Consider the following 13,426-nt stretch of genomic DNA (forward strand, 5'->3'; position numbering starts at 1 on the left):
TCATATATCAAGGAAATAGGACAAAGCATAAAAGAATGAAATAAACCTGCATTACTTGTGTTAATATATTTTCATATAGGGAATTATTTTTTATAGGAATTGCAAGAGATAGCGTTATTATCATTACATTCAGGTGTTATATTTTCATGAATCAGGGATGTAGGATAAGTTTAAAATGATTTTTAAAAAAAACCTGCATTTCTTGCGTTAATATACTTTCATATAGGGAATTATTTTTTACGGATTTGCAAGAGGTAGCGTTATTATCATTACATTCAGATGTTATATTTTCATATATCAGGGATATAGGACAAGTATAAAAGAACTTTTTTGAAATAAACCTGCATTACTTGTGTTAATATATTTTCATATAGGGAATTATTTTTTATAGGATTTACAAGAGATAGCGTTATTATCATTACATTCAGGTGTTATATTTTCATAAATCAGGGATGTAGGACAAGCTTAAAATGATTTTTAAAAGAAAACCTGCATTATTTACGTTAATATATTTTCATATAGGGAATTATTATTTATAGGATTTGCAAAATATACCCTTACTAGCATTAAATTTTCTTAAAATGTTTTCATATATTAGGGACATAGGACAAGTTTAAAATGATTTTCAAAAAAAACCTGCATTACTTGCTTTAATATATTTTCATATAGGGAAATATTATTTATAGGACTTGCAAAATATACCCTTACTAGCATTAAATTTTCTTAAAATGTTTTCATATATTAGGAGTACAAATTAATACGTTTTTTTTGACGAAATATATTTATTTGCTTATTTTTTTTTAAACACACTACTTTAATTAGCCTTATTTCAGAGTTGACGAAATGATTATCTTCGCTTAATTGTCTTTCTTATATTAATGCATCCTTTAATACTTCAAATCATATTTAAATTTTTAATGCAGAATTATTTTTTTTTCACGAAAGTTGAAAAATAAATTTTAAAAAAAGAAATAAGAATAACGCGTTTTAATAGAAATTGAAAGCAGTAACAATTAGTGGGAAAAAAGCATCTTTCCACTTTCTCAAATGAAAAATAAAAAAAAATAATAAATAACAATAAAAAAAAGTACTTTTTTTTTCTTCTTCGATTTCTTTTTTCGCAGTCCTATCTGTTTCACTAGAGCGCGTGTGGACCTATCGCACTAAAGAAACAAATGCAAAGTTTCCGATTATGGTCGAAAACTCTAATAACAGACTCGTATGAAGACGTAATAGACTGATCAATGTTGTGCCTGTCGTGTAGGGCCCGAGGGGGTCTAGGAGACCGGGTCGCCTATTAATTCCAAAGTCCCTCCCCAGTGGTCTCAGGTTGGAAGATGTGACCCGAAATGGTGATTGAAAATGTTTTTTTTTTTTTCTTTCATTATTATTATTTTGGTTCTCTTCCATTTCGCTTTCCTTACTGCGTGGCGAGTTTTTATGATCAGTTTTGATCGCTTCGGGGCTTATTTTGTTACGAAGAGAAAGATGAATAGTTTTAATACGTTTCTTCTTGCTAGTGTTTTTATTGGCCAAAGAAAGTTTCTGTTTTTGAAGCTTTTTTTTCTTATTTTTGGGCCGAAAGACAACATAGACAAAATTTATAAGTAGATTCATTAAAGTTATTCTAACGCATAAAGCTCTGGTGAAAGAAAAAAGAAGAAAAAGACTGTTTCTTTCATTGTTTTTTGAAAACTTTCGCAAAAGTATTATTAATGACTTCCCCCTCAAAAATGGATAAATAAAAATAATAAATTAATTTTTAATCTTACACCTCTGTATAATCTATTATATCTATCTATTATATATAAATCTAATCGAGTTGTTCACAATTATCATCAAATGCTTGATAATTTTTGCCAAATATTTAATAACTTTTCAACAAACTTTACAGCCGATATTCGATAAAAAAAAATAAGATTCTATAATTCGAAGAAGATTAGAAAGATGTTTACTAGTTAATACAAGCAAGACCTAATGCATGGAAAAAAATAGTAGTAGTAGAACTTATGTCTCAATAGAGCTGCGCAATGGGCTATTGGCGACGGTCTGGGAAACATGCCGTAGACATGCCATCACAATTGGTCCTCTGCAGAGGGGTTGGCTCCTCTGCTTTGGTAGCCCGATTATCTCCTCGCGAAGTCTAACATTTTACGGTATAACAATTTACCAAGGATCGATACTGCACCCCCTCAGTCCCTAGACAATCTGATCAATGTGGTAACCCACCTGCTTACTGATAGCAGTCAGTAATGCTAGACTTCAGTGTTCTACTGGGAACAGTGTCTTTACAATCAGTCCACTGCAGGACTCAGGTAATGTAGATAAAACAACAAAAAATCTCAGGAATTATAAAACGTTTAAAAAAGCTAAGGTTTGACGATACAAATTGAAACGAAAATTGAAAATCACTGTCAATATTTTGTGCTATTATTCTTGTGACATTAACTAATTAAGAAAGCAACTAAAAATAATGTAACCTAATGAAATTAAGAAAGCCAAAGGTTTGTGTTGAAGGGCTTTAAATAGGAAGAGCGAAATTTTTGGATTAAGTGTAGAACTACTTTCAGCTGGTACTGTTGACTGATAAGGATTCACTTTGATAATTACAGTGTTTTACACAAAAATGTTATCTTTTTTTTAAAAAAATTAATTTCTACTTTGAACTTAAATCCGAAAAAAGTTATTTCCCAAAATCTGTATTATTTATACTTTCTGCGTGAGTAGTTATTTGGGAATTATTAAAAGAAATAGAAAATATTCTTCATGCATTTCTTATAGAAAATAAAGTAGATAAATTTAGAGAAAAAAACATGCGTGAGTTTTTAAGCTTTTTTTTCTATTGCTTTATCATTCTCTTTAAAAATAAAACTCATTAAAAATATATACGGTTTTCACATTATTAAACAAACTGAAACGTTTCACTATTTCTGTGTATTAATTTTCGATTTAAATAAATGTATAGCTAAGTTTAAAGCTCCGTAGGGAAAATTCAATAAAAAAAATATAATAAATATTTTTTTAATAAAATGCGAAATATAAGATTTACATAATCCTACCTATATGAAAAGAACAGCTTAAATACGTACATTTTTATAATATAAAAATCGATCTTAGCATGAAGACGAATTATTTGAACGATGTATTCTATAAAATAGAATTACAAATATTAGAGTAATATATTATTTAACGGTCTTAAATAAGTTATTATTTATTAATCTCTCATGCGATAAATTATATTAAACAATAGTTTTTACATAAAACAGAATCTTTTGTCACGTTTTCTTACATAGGAGAATAAAATTATTTTTTTATCTAAATAATTGGAAACGTAAGGAACTTTAACTGAATAAATTAATAAAACTTATTTTATTAGTTGTAAATGAATGTCTAGGGAATATAATTTATATATAATTGAGCATATTATGAATATATACAAAGTTGGATAGAAATAAAAATGTTTTGAAAATTCGTGTTTTTGAACCAAATGATATGAAAAGACAGTACTAAAATGAAATGAGAATGAAGAAATACTTTATTAAAATATGTACCAATGGTTGCTTTAGATAGCTTTTAAATATTTTTTTATGATATTCAATTAAAGTGTTTAGTAAATAAATGAAACATAGGAATCTGATAAAATGATTCGTAAAACGTGAAACAAGAATTATGGAAATATGACTAAATTTATAGCCTTTTTATTTGTTAATACTAATGATTATTCCTAATAACAAAAATTTGTAACAATTAGTTTCGCAATACGAAAGAAATCGCAAAGGTTTAGATTAAAATGTTTCGCGTTCTTTAAAAGTTCTTGCGAATTTGATTAGAAAGTGTGAAAATCGCGTAATATTAAGATTTTATTAAAATATTAAATTTATTATGTAAGTCGAACTTGTAAAGAATGCACTAAATTACTGTTAAAAATATATTAATAAAATAATTGCGTAAATTTACTTCTCTTTTTAATTAAAACCAACCACATCTTTTAAATAAAAACAGACCATATTTTTTTTAAAAATAAAAACCAGTTACCGACCAAATTGCCAACAACATGCAATTGGTCACTAAATTGTGTATTCTTATAACTTCCATGATTCTGTGACCCACAACGGGCTGTTACAAGAATCCTTTATAATTATTCTCTTTGTGAATTCGATAGGCGTCTCCAGGTTACCTCATTTTCCAATTCTTCACACTTTTACCCTCTACATTATCATGATATCTGAAAATCTCGCTTTTTTCCCACTCCACTTCTTTCTGAAACGTAATGCCAAGGGGGGAAACTGAGATTTTTCTTAACCATGGTAACAAAGAGGGGAAAGTGAGGAGAGCGGGAAAATCACGTCCCCTTGAAAGGCCTAATCAATTTTCAAAGATTATAATTCATAATCCTATCCTATAATTTTTTAGAAAAAAATAGAACCAAATTACTACATCTGAAGCTCTACTCATACTTTATTTGTAGCTGTCCCCTCTCACAGAATAGTAAAGAATCACGAGCTTGCCAAAATAATTCTTGTGTGTCCTGCGGAGGTTCGCCGTCATGCCGGACAGACCACTATAATTTTTCTCTCAAACCCCTCTCTTCCTTCTTCTGGACTTCACCTTGATAAATAGTCCGTCTGTGTGTCTGTCTGAGCTTCGATTTCACTCACTCCCCAACAACACCCTCACGTGATTCCTTTTTTTATCGAAATTCGCAATCTATGTAATACGTTTCTCTAGTTACATCGAAGAAAAGTTTCACATCCAGTTGAACTTGTTTGTTGAATTACACTTTCAGTTTTAGATTATTGGCCTTATCTCTTTGTTGTTGGAAGACGATTAAGCAAAGGCAATTAGTGGTTTCTTGTTTGTGGGTTAGCCATTTGTTTGGGTTATAGAGACCTTTATCTATTTTTGCATCGAGCACACTCGAGGATATGTTATTTCCTAATAGTGATTCAAAATGGAATTTTCAATTAAGATCGGAAAAAGAGATATGGTTTATAGATGTTGCCATTTGTAATCTCAGCTAATTTCAATCTCAGCATTCAAATTTTCAATAAGCTAAATACACTGAGGAAAAACCACCAGAATATGGTAACATTTACCGTCTTTCTGATTCTATAGGAACACCAAAAAGCTCGATAATTTTTACATGAAACGCTTCGGTCATGATTTCGGTAAAATTAACTGTAATGAATTGTTTCGTAATATGGGATAAAATTTGGTAAATGGGGTAAAATCTGGTAATTTTATCATGCCGCCTTAGAGCATAGCATAAAAAGCATTTATTTGATTAAGTTCACTTTTCAGTTTTTTTTTTATTATTAAATATGTGGTAAGAAAGAGAAAAATTTTGAAAATCAGAATTTCCGCTGAGCCGCAGAATTTCAGCAGAATTTATTTGAAAATTTTCAAATAAATGGTTTAAATACCAAATATTTTGCATTTGGTATTATTAAATATCAAATATTATTTACCCAAATTGTGGTTTTTTTTTACCAGAAATATCTCATACTATCACCACATATTTTTACATAACGGGGTGTGAAAAATTAGGACCGGTCTCCTAGCCAAACAATTGAGACCATACTTGCCAGATTGCTACTACCTCTTCGATTTTGGGTGTCAGAAATTAGTAAATTTCGAGAAAAAACGGAATGTTTAATTAGCGTGAGTGAATTTTTGTGTCTGATTTCGTAATTTAAGATATCGTCTACATTAATTAATTAACACAGTTGAGATCACCTCCGGGAATCTTTTAAAATTGAGTCATAGAAAGTGAAGATCCGATCATTAGATCAAAAGCTATTTAGAGTAATAAATTTTGTCTCGCGCATTGTACTTCTGTACACTGCAGTAAAAGTTTCTGAAAATATTTTCACTTAACCCTCTTAAGTTCTAACATGCGTAATTAATGCCTTCCGCATCCTTAAACTCTGTATACACACTTTTTGTTTCCTCCGTCTATTTTGAAAAAAAAAAAATTTAAATTTATTATTTTTATTTTTTCAAAAACTCTGCAAGAGCTGTTTTTAATGAGTATGTCGAATTATTTATCTCAACTTCCTAAACTAAGATATCAGCTAAAAGAACAATGTTTAAATTGCAACAATAAGAAAACTCAATGAACAATTAAAGAGCATTTAGAATGAAGCGTTTAAATGCTGCTTCTAAAACTTTAGTATCTAAGTACACTAATTTGAAGCTTATAAAATAGGTATGCAGTTAACATAATATTTTTAAGAGTTACTTAGATCTATCCTGTCCCGCAGTGGACTGATTGTTAAGACACGGTTCCCAACAAATCACCGAAGTCAAGCATCACTGTCTGCGGTCAGTGTGCGGGTAGGTGACCACTTGGATTAGTTTGAGTAGGAACCGAGGTGCACGGTATTGGTCCTCGTTAACCCCTTAACGATCGGTTAAATTTCAAGAAAACGGTCATAAAAATGCCAATTTTGCTTGGCTTTTGTATTTGTATTACGTATTTGATTAGTGCTGCAACTAATTTAAAATAAACTAACTATCTACAATTACCTTAAAAATATCCTGGTACTGCCATCAGGTGTGTAAAATGAGAGATACATTTTTTTCCGGGCAAAAGAAATTAAATAATTTTATTCTTATTGGCGCGTTACTACTGAGCACTCCAGCTCGTCAATATCACGGGAGCGAGAAATAGCAGGCGAAATATCACCCCGTCATTTTCACGGGAGCAAAAAGGAAGGGGTTAAACTGTTCTACCGTAAAGTGCTCGACTTCGAGTGTTGTCGGGCTACCGAAGCGAGTGTGCCATCCCCTCTGAAGAGGATCAAAATTGTGATGGCATGTCTCTGGATCATCCTCAGGGATGCTTCCCAGACAGTCGCCAATAGCCCATTGTGCAGCTATAGTGCAACGTAAATGAACAACAACTACAACAACAACTTAGATCTATCCTGGAAATTAATGTCCACACCTATAAAGTTGAAAAGAGACAGAAGTATGAGGTATTCGAGTCCTTAAAAAATATTGTTAAAATGAGCAATCTAATTTCTAAGGAACTTTTCAAAAATAATATTTTGAAATGAGCAGCTCTAAAAATAGCATTTTTTAATCCTTCTTTTAATGTTGAATCTTATGCTATGAATATATAGAAGCGTTTCGAATAACAAAACAGTACTCATTATAAGTACTACAAAATTTAAAATATTGTCTTAAAATATTTTTGTAGGAAATATAAATACAGACCAGCCTTTTTCAACCACATTCAAAGACAACAGCTTTAAAGAGAATAAGATTAATTTCTGCGTTATCAACCGATAACATATTTTAAGAAACATCAAATACTCGCCAGACTGATATTTTAAATACTAAATATTTTACTCATACTTAAACTGTCTTAATATGCATTTATTTCAACATTAAGAACAAACTCTTATTTAGAGAGTTAAATCAAAAAATAAAAGCAATGATAAAGTTGATTTTTTTCATTTCAGGTCGAAGGGAAAAATTCTAAAAATAGATTTCGCAAGAAACTACCATAATCTTACGGAGAAAGCCTTCAGTCGTATTGATTGGAACCGAGTCCGTAGTAACAAGACCACCGAAAAGCTTGATTTGTGTTTAATATCCGATCAGTTATTTTGTGGTAATACATCATCTTTATGCAACTACCTCCATCTTGTAATGAATCAAATCTGTGTCAAAGTCTCTTTTACGCTTTGTAAAACACGATGTCCAAATTGCACCTTGTCCAAATGACAGTTAGAAAAATGTTCTGATGAGTGATCGTCTGCAACAGAACAAATGCAATATTCGAAGAATAGGATAGAACTGTCGAATATAGAAAGAAACATTATAGAGGCTTGCATATTGGAGCTCTAGAGAGATTACATCTATGTCTTCTCCGGCCGTTGTTGCAAGTAATATTTATGACTATTCCTTAATAGAGAATGTTCAAGATGATTAAAAAGTTCGATTGAATTAATACTGGACGCTAAACATTTGATTTGATAAATGATGAGTGTCTGTAAGCTATTGAGATGAATCAAATTAATGATTCAAAATATTTTATTTGAGTGCAGTTTGAAACTATTTACATCGGTGATAATGAACAGTTAATTAATAAGTTATTCAAAATTGTTTATTCGAATGAATTTGTTTTAATGAGTAAGATTTAACAGTTTACACTCAGTTGACTTAAATAAAATCATTTCATTAATTTTGGCACTGTTATTATTTATCTTTTTTTTCACTTTTAATGCATAATTTGAATGTAAAAAAAGGGTTTCTTAAAATTTAGCAAAAATGTCTCGTAATTGCTCCTAAGCAAATAATAGTCGAATTTCAAAAACCCGCGTATTCAAAATTCAAACTGCATTTAGTAATTTGAGAGCAAAATGCGTAGTTTTGGAAAGAGAAATGTACCAGAGAAATGTTCGTTGGCTGCCGGCAGAATTCGAACCCTTAATCTCCGGGTTCGAAGTAGAATGCTTTAACTAGCAAAGTTGTACACCGTAGTTCAGGGTGAAAATTATCAATCTCTTGACTAGACCCGCGATGGCTCAGGTGATAGAGCGTTCGCCTTCCAATTAGGTGAACCGGGTTCGAATCCCAGTCGATACGAATTCCGCATCTGGCTTGCNGTTCAACGACGGTTATAAAATAAAATAAAATCTCTTGACTAGAGCCGCGATGGCTCAGGGGAGAGAGCGTTCGCCTTCCAATGAGGCGAACCGGGTTCGAATCCCAGTCGATACGAATTCCGCATCCGGCTTGCACCGACCACAGTACTGACGTGAAATATCTTCAGTGGTAGACGGATCACGGGTCAGAGTCCCCTTGCCGTGAGGCTAACCATGGGAGGTTCTCGTAGTCTTCCTCTCCATGTAACGCAAATGCGGATTAGCTCCATCAAAAAGTCCTTCACGGAGGCAAATTACTCCCACCACTCGATCCAGGAGTTCCCTTGTCTTCTGTATTGGGTTCAAAATTACAAGGCTACGAAGTTGAACATTAGTATGCAAACCCATAAAATTGGGTCAGCTGTTCAACGACGGTTATAGAATCACCTGACTAAGCCATTGGGACCATATTTTTCAAATTGCAACCTTTTGTAACATTAAAATTGGAAGTAAGTATGTCATGATATGTCATTGCGGTGGCTATTATATAAAGTTTTCCAGCTCTCTCCTAGGTGCGGTGAACAATTATGGAGGTTAGAACATCCTACGACGAGCCCAGAAGTCCTTGGTTCGAATCCTGCCTGCAGCCAAAGAATATCCTTCTCACTCAATCCCCAATCACATCACTTTTAAAAGGCAATGCTTTTTGCTAAAAAATCAGAAAATACTGATCCAATTTTGAATACATTGTTTAAAATTTAATTACTATTTGTTTCGGAGCTATTTTGATGAATTTTTGCTCAATTTTGAGAAATTCTTTTGCTGGAATTTATGAACTATTAATTGATTTAAATAACTAGTTCACACAAAATGGATTTATAATAAAAAGAAAGGGACACGAAATACAAGCTATTTGTTGGTAATGCTAAAATAGTAAATTTCTGGACCGATTGCATTAGATCTTGTTAATCAAAAGATAAAAGGAGAGGATAATTATTTGACGGAGTTTTCTATAACGTTTCATTACTTTTACTTCTGAAAAACTATTATATGAATTTAGTAAACTTTCTATTGAAAGCCGAGCTACGGATTAAGTTGAGATAGTAAGAATTGTATGGTTATACAGTTTCAAGTTTATTTTGTAAAGCGTAATCCTATTAGAGAGTTTTTGAAGTATTTGTGAGCAACTATACCTTCGATACTTTTCTTAAAATATATATATAATAACCAGTGGTTCTTTCATCAAACTAAAGTGAGATTTTAGAATGTTCCTTTTTTTTACTTATTTATTGTACATATAACTCTTTGAAAAGTAAAGCCTTTCTTAAAATTCCATCTTTAAATAAACAAAAAATAAAAGTTTTTGTGTGTGTTTTCTCTTCCTTTTTTCCGCGTTAAATGCAATTAAACTAAAATGTAATGTAAACCAGTTTATTATAGCTTACTTCTAAATTAAATTCCTTTCAATAGTTCGTGAATGAAACTTTCGTTGTCTTTTTATTTTGTTAATATGTTGTACCAAGAATCCGGTCGAGATCTAGAGATCAGACTAGACGTGCTAGCCTGATCTCTAGCACCTCTGGCAACTAGACGTTCCGGAAAATCTCCGACATGATGAGATCTATTTGTCGCAATGATGTTTATTAAAATGAAATCAGAAACGATTGAATCTCTAAAAAAGCGAACACCGAACCTAGACAACAGTTTAATGATTGAAACTAGAGAGCAGATTGAATTAACTGAACCTAAAAGAACAGAATGAATAGATTGAATCTAGGCAGCAGGTTTAACCAACTGAATCTAAAGAACAGATTGAATCGATCAAACCTACAGAACAGATTGAACCGATTAAACCTAGAGAACAGATTCATCCTAGAGTAGCAAAGATATGCAACATGTTACCAAAGATATGCAACATTATTGCATATCTTTGGTTAAAGGAAAACAGTGATTATTTTGGATGGTCATGCGGCCATTAAACAGGATGCTTCGGTATTATTATTTTTATTTGAACTTATTTGTTTAAATTAACCATTAAGAATGAGACCTTTTGAGAAGATCAAGCTTTTGCTTACATAATGGTGCATTTCTAGAAGATAAAGGATTCCTGGTCCTCACCATACCAAAATATCAAAGAATATCACGCAACCTGATCTCCAATGCCTATGAAGTCGTCCACTATAGAAGCAAAAGTCTTATGGACTACAAAGTTTAAATGGCCCCCTACATTTTTGAAAGAGTTGCTGGTTTGGTGTAGAGATGTGTTTTTGGCGAAATATAAGGATTCGGTTGATCCTGATTGTACTCTAGTGGACGACAGTGTGTGAAAGCATAGACCAATCTGGAATGTGATATTATTCAAATTCCAGATTTAGAAGGCCAGCCATATCACCAGACTTGAATTAGATAGAGAATGTTTGGAATGATTTTATCCAAATGTTTGGAACAAGTAGAATGTTTGAGACAAGAGGACAGCACTAAACAATATCGGCATGTTCCACTGTTCGCCTTCATTCGACAAACATATCGCCCAAGTTCTTGCAGCACATGATTCTAGTGTAAACGAAACAAGAATAACGTTAATTTAAATTAACGTTAATAGGCTTAGTAATTTGATATGAAAAATTTGCACTTTAATATTTAAGATATCAGCTTTTCCATCATACCACTATTTTACCATCAGCGAGTGTAAAACTTTTTGCCGATCGCTGACTTTAATCAGGGAGGGAAATTTTTTAGAAAAGTACATTTACTGTTTGAAAAGTCATCATTTAATGATTGAAAAGACATACACATCTAATTAGAAAGACATCATCGAAGATTTGCAGACATTTTTACTTGTTGGAAAGGCATAATTTGATAATTGAAAAGGCATCGTATAAAACCACCAAACCTTAAAGTGAAAATATTTTTTCCCGTTCTTTCTTTACGGAATAAATGCATTACCCATGGAAATCATTGGAAAAACTGCGCACTGAATGTAAAAAAAAATCAAATCAATACTGAAACTGCCAGAGAAAACTTCTAACAAAACTAATTTGAATTCATCAACTTACCACTGTCCAAGGTTTTTTAAAAATGTTAAAATAGAAATTCGTGTGAATTCTTTAGAAATAGTAAAAAACTTCAAGCCGAGGGGAACGTTTTTTTTCCTTCTTTTTTCTCTCGCAGCGTTGTGCAAGCTTAACAAGGAGAAACATTTCGGAAATAGTGTGAGGCATTTGTTTCCGGCGACAGAGGCTAATATCGCACGACAACAAGACTCCAATGAAAGAGTTAAACAGTTGAGGAAGGAAAAAGAAAGAAAAGTTTTTATAAGAGGAAAATTATTTTAAAAAGCCAAAAGAAAAATATGGTTTTTTACTATAAACAAAAGATTTTACTTTCATTTACTGGAATAAAAATATCGTGTTTTAAAGTCTAGTTTATATATAAGATTTCTTTAAAAGTTACTACTCCTTAAATTTTGCTGAATATATTCTATGAAAATAAAAGTTTTTATGAAATCAAATTCTCTTTTTTCATAAATAGTTCTTTAAAAAAGTAATTAAGAATATGAAAATCGGATTTCATATTCGTCGTAGTTATAAATTCTTGTTTTCCCTTATGTTTTAAAAGAAATATACTTTGAGTTAGACAAAACGAATTACAAAATTTTCCTAACTTATTTCAATAAAAACAACGTTTTTAAAAAACAAAATTATTTCATTTTTTTTAATAATTGAAATAAAATGGAATTTTTTTAAACGTTAATAATTGAAAACGAGACAACTTCCGCACTAAATGAGTTTGTAAAAAATTTGTAATAGAAGACTTAACTTTGTTTTATATTTATAAAGATAAGGAAAGTATCTTTTAGCAGTTTCGTTCTCACATTGAATTTCAGAGAAGAACAATAGTTCTCGGTGTTTTTTTATGCCCATGATAATTTTTCCCAATTTTTTAAATTAAAACAATGTTTCTAAAACTTTTAATTTTATTCTTTCCTGCTTTTCTCTCATACTGAATTTCATAGAGGAATTGAAGTTTGCAACGTATTCCCCCCCCCATGATAATTTTCCCCCATTTTCAAATTCTATCAATGTTATTAAAAATTTTAATTTTTTTCATTGCTTTTAGCAGTCTTTCCTCACCTCTTATTTCATTGAGAAGCTGAAGTGTTAAATGTTTTTTCTCCATGATAGTTTCTACCACATTTTTCGAATTAAAACAATGTCTTCAAACATTTTAATTTTATTCTTTTTTTGCTTTTAACAGTTTCTCCCCACACTGACGTTCGTAGAGGAGCTGAAGTTCTCGAAGTTTCTAATAAGTTAAAAAAAATTCATAATGCTACAGATTTTAAACAGTTTAATTTGTGTTAGAAAATTGAAAACTTTTTTTCAGTTTTGTTGCATAATTTCAAAAAAATCGATAAATGCTGCTCTTATAGAATTAGAAGTTGAAATTTTTGTAAATGCTACTAGCAAAAAGAAGCTGAAGAAACATTAAGAGTAGGATACTTTAAATGAAAAATAAATCAAAAAATTTGATTATATTATTTTCAATTACATTAAAAAAACATACTAATTTTTTTTAAAATTACATATTTCAATTTATTTTCATAAAATATTTCGCAGAAGATTTCTTTAAAAAAAATATAGTACGCTTATAGAATGCTACAATAACACTCTTAAATATGTTTCCAAAAGAGAAAAATTTACAAATTTCTAAAAAATAATTTAAATTGATTAAATGAAGAAAGCAACACAAGTTCAAAATTAAAGTTATTTATTTTTAGTTGATATTAACATAAAATATTAAACTAATGCCCAAGCAACCGTATAAGC

This window comes from Parasteatoda tepidariorum, chromosome 2 (assembly GCF_043381705.1).
Source record: "Parasteatoda tepidariorum isolate YZ-2023 chromosome 2, CAS_Ptep_4.0, whole genome shotgun sequence".
In the NCBI taxonomy this organism is placed as follows: Eukaryota; Metazoa; Arthropoda; class Arachnida; order Araneae; family Theridiidae; genus Parasteatoda; species Parasteatoda tepidariorum.